This window comes from Camellia sinensis, chromosome 2 (assembly GCF_055761805.1).
Source record: "Camellia sinensis isolate YWXY chromosome 2, ASM5576180v1, whole genome shotgun sequence".
Lineage (NCBI taxonomy): Eukaryota > Viridiplantae > Streptophyta > Magnoliopsida > Ericales > Theaceae > Camellia > Camellia sinensis.
Genome location: NC_138962.1, coordinates 185,910,383 through 185,914,353, shown reverse-complemented (window position 1 = coordinate 185,914,353; position 3,971 = coordinate 185,910,383). Strand labels below are relative to the sequence as shown.

Sequence of the window (3,971 nt, the reverse complement as noted above, 5' to 3'; positions counted from 1 at the left end):
TGCAGGGGGAACTGTGGCATGGTAATCTAAATTACAAAAATGTGTTGCTCTCTCAACTACCGAAGCTGAATTTATTTCTATTACGGAAGCTTGCAAAGAAGAGTTATGGTTGAAGAAATTTTTGCAAGAGTTGGGTTTGAAGCAAGAAAAGTATGTGCTTTATTGTGATAGTCAAAGTGCTATTCACTTGAGTAAAAATTCTACTTTTCATTCGAGATCGAAACACATTGATGTGAGATACCATTGGATTCATGATGTGTTAGATTTGAAATTGTTGCAACTCGAAAAGGTTCACACAGATGATAATATTTCGGATATGTTGACAAAGACTTTGTCAAGGGAGAAACATTATTTGAAGTGCCGAACTTTGGCGGGTATGGTTGATATCTCCACCTAAGTCGGTAGGGGGAGAATTGTTGGGTATACCTCCTTATTGGAGTGTGGGACCCAATTGGTTTATTAAAAGAGTTTAATTTGATTTGGTATTAGTTATAATATATTTTTATATATTATATCTAATTTTGTGGAGACCCAATTTAGTTTGGAAACAACTAAGATTTTGATAATAAACCCTAGATTCACAATACATTGTTTTCTTCTTCCAAGAGAGTGGCTGCCGATTAATTCCTCTCTGTGAGATAATGTGCTGCAACAAATTGTATTGATTGAAAAATCAATTCGGTGGGTTACAAAAAGCTGATCATCTTTGGTGGGCTAATTATCATTGTGGACAATCATATTACTGGTTTGATTTAGTGGGTGGATTTTGGCAATCTTTGTCTGGATTGATTTGGTTATTAATTTGGATCTTCTTCGACTCTGGATTTGAAGATTTTGGTTCATCTATTTGGTGAGGTCTTTCCTCTTTGTTTATTCATGATTATTTGGAATTCACCTAAGGGTGGTTTGTAAGACTATTAGTGTCTCGTTTGTAATCGTTTGGAAACTCTTTGGTTGATAGTGGAATCGGATTTCGATCCCGTGAACGTACCTCACATTGAGGGAACCACGTAAAAATTCTTGTGTTGCTTTTGATTTAATTTTTTCGCATTAATTTTTATTTCCATTGATTGATTTACTTGTAGGAAATCACATATTTTCCCTAACACTGCACATCCCAAACAAATTCCAAACTTTCTCAGAATCCAAGCAAAACAATTTGAACAAACACATATATACATGTATGTAAAACAAATAAAGAATGAGAGAGAGAGACCTTGACTGAGAAATCATGAATGGATTTTTGAGGGACTGATTCAGAAGCACCCATCTAGATTGTCACTAGAGAGATTTTTTTACATGTAAAGATTTCTATTTCTTGAAGGTTTGGCCAAGACAACAGCCAGCACAGAGCACCAACATATGTGTGTGTGTGTGTGTGTGTGTGTGTGTGTGTGTGTGTGACCAACATGGAGAGAGTAGCCTTCAAAAAGTTTCCTTCACATTATTTTCCCAAGAGATTTTCACAAAGAACTTATAGCTAAGATAGCTTTCACATGAGGATTTTCTTTCATGAAGGTCTTTCTGAACTCCTCGCTGTAACATTATGAGACTCAAATCAAAGGCTATCTTTCTTTGATATCAAGCAAACCCCAGAAATAATTTCTAATGGGTACAGCAACAAGATCACTACATACAGAAATACAAAGAAGGCACTGGGAGGCCTCTTAGGCTTGTTGGGGTCTTTCTTAGCCAACTTTCCCTTCTTGGCTTGACTTTTGCCACCCTTATTTGCCTTAGTGGCAACCTTTCTCTTCCCGACCTTTCTGAAAAGAAGAGATATATATGATCTGTCATTATAATATCCCTATTACCCCTATATCCATCATTAAATATAACGATTAGATGCATATAAAACTCATTTGACTCGACCTTGTAACTTCTAGTAAGATCATAACATTAAACAGAGTCATTCACATTAATGTAAACACCAAAAACAAAACAAACAAACAAAAAAAAACCCCACAAAGATGCAACTACAACCACCAAAATGTTACACAAACTTAGCAAACCTGTCATCAACTGGCTTCAATGCCTCCTTTGGGACCCTGATTGCTGCCCCCTTACCCTTAGCAGCCTTCATTGTTACAATTGAATTCCTTAAAAAGTAAAAAAACCTTAGATTAGAACCCAAAATCTACACAGTAATTTGTTTTAAGACCAATTTAGATCCTAAAAAAGTTAAACAAGACAAATATTCATGATAAAGCCACACAGGTCAACGCAACACACACACACAAACATAGAGAATCCAAGGACATAATTGAGAGATATGGTGGCAAGATGACAGATACATGACCAGCTTGTAAGAGAGTTTATTGTGGGACAAACCACAATACACATTGGGTAAGGCTTGTGATTAGACAGCTGATCAGAAGTCATTATGGACCAAATCATCATAGGGATAAGTGATGTGCCTTGGAACCAAATATTCAAGAACCTTCTGGAAATGGTATAGAAAATCTATGATTCTAAATGGGAGTACATAATGATACTCTTCCATTAACCAAACAAATAAATAAACAAACATAAAGGAACAAATCAAGCAGACATAGTGAATAAATTCAAGGCAGACATAGTGAGAAAATAGCATAAATCTTCAGTTTGACAACATGTTTTCTTACCACATTTTGAAAAAATCAAATTCATATTCATTTAGAGAATAATAAGACAAGAGCTACTTTCTGATATACATAACGAAATTTCTTATGGGTCACAGATACTAAATACTTATTTCGGCATACCCTGATGAAATCAAATTGGTCCAACTTTTTTAGAAAACTTGCCATTTCAAATTTTGCTTCATTGTTAAAGTCAAAAAAATTTGTAGAAAGATACAGGAAGGAGAAAGAATAATTACCTCTGAAATTATTTCATTAGCTTTTCTAAGAGAATTAGTAACACCATATGCAACAGTAACTCCAATACTTGACCTTGCTTTTGTTGGTTTTACCTACAATTGAATAAAAACACTGCATGTTAATCAGGCTTTAACAATCATCCCAGTATTAGTGTTGCCAAACTTCTATAGATCAGTGAATTCCACAATTCCAAACAGAATCAAACAATCACACACAAATTCACAAAAATAAAAATCCATATCCACATCGATGACAGATCAAACACAATATAAACATAGATGAAATCACTGAGACCGATTACTGAAAGCACAATATAGATCTCATAGTGCATAGTAACACATCAGTGAAAAATAATTACTGAAACAGAGATGAAATCACTAAGACCAATTTTTCAAAACATTGATTCACCATTTTTCAAAACACTGATCCAAAATAGAGATAAATCACAAACAGAAAAACAAACCTCTGATTGAAGAAGATGAAGAGTAGAGAGAGAACCAAGGGATGCAAGGAAAACAAAAGTGAGGTTAATCTACCCTATAAAGGAGGAGGTACTGAGCTTAGGACAAGGAATGCAAGCACAAAAAACGGAAGTGAGATTAATCTGATGACTTCACATTCATGCTGATCTTGAGCTGGCCAGGTCCTCCAGATCTTGGTGACAGGCCTTCATATAATATTTGTTTGCAATAATTTATATATGCTTATGTTGAATTATACCAAAACTTGTCCTTAATTCATCACTAAGATATGTTTTTTCAATGCTCCTTTTCTTCAATTTTGGCCCAAATCCAGCAGATAAAGCAAATTGTCGCAATATCTCAGGCCAGGTCAATGGATTTAAGTGGTGCTGCCAGTTGCGTATATCAAAGCCCCAAGCATACGCCTGAAAGTAAAACAAAGGAATAAAAAGTATTTCAGAATGAATAAACACAAAATCAAGCCACAATTGACAACAAGATAGAAGCAGCAACAAAAACCAACCACAGAACAAAGCTTACCTCTTCAACAATCTGTGGATGACCACCTCCAAGATTGGCAACAGCATTTTGATTTACTCCCAGCCCAGTCGAAGAGGGTGTCCTTGCTACATCCTCAATATCTTTAATT

The 3,971-nt window shown here is 35.2% G+C and overlaps 1 pseudogene; it reads right to left on the bottom strand.

Moving 5' to 3' along the window:
- Nucleotides 1–1,463: 1,463 nt before the first annotated feature.
- On the bottom strand, nt 1,464–2,083 carry LOC114274706 (high mobility group B protein 1 pseudogene; annotated as a pseudogene).
- Nucleotides 2,084–3,971: the final 1,888 nt, after the last annotated feature.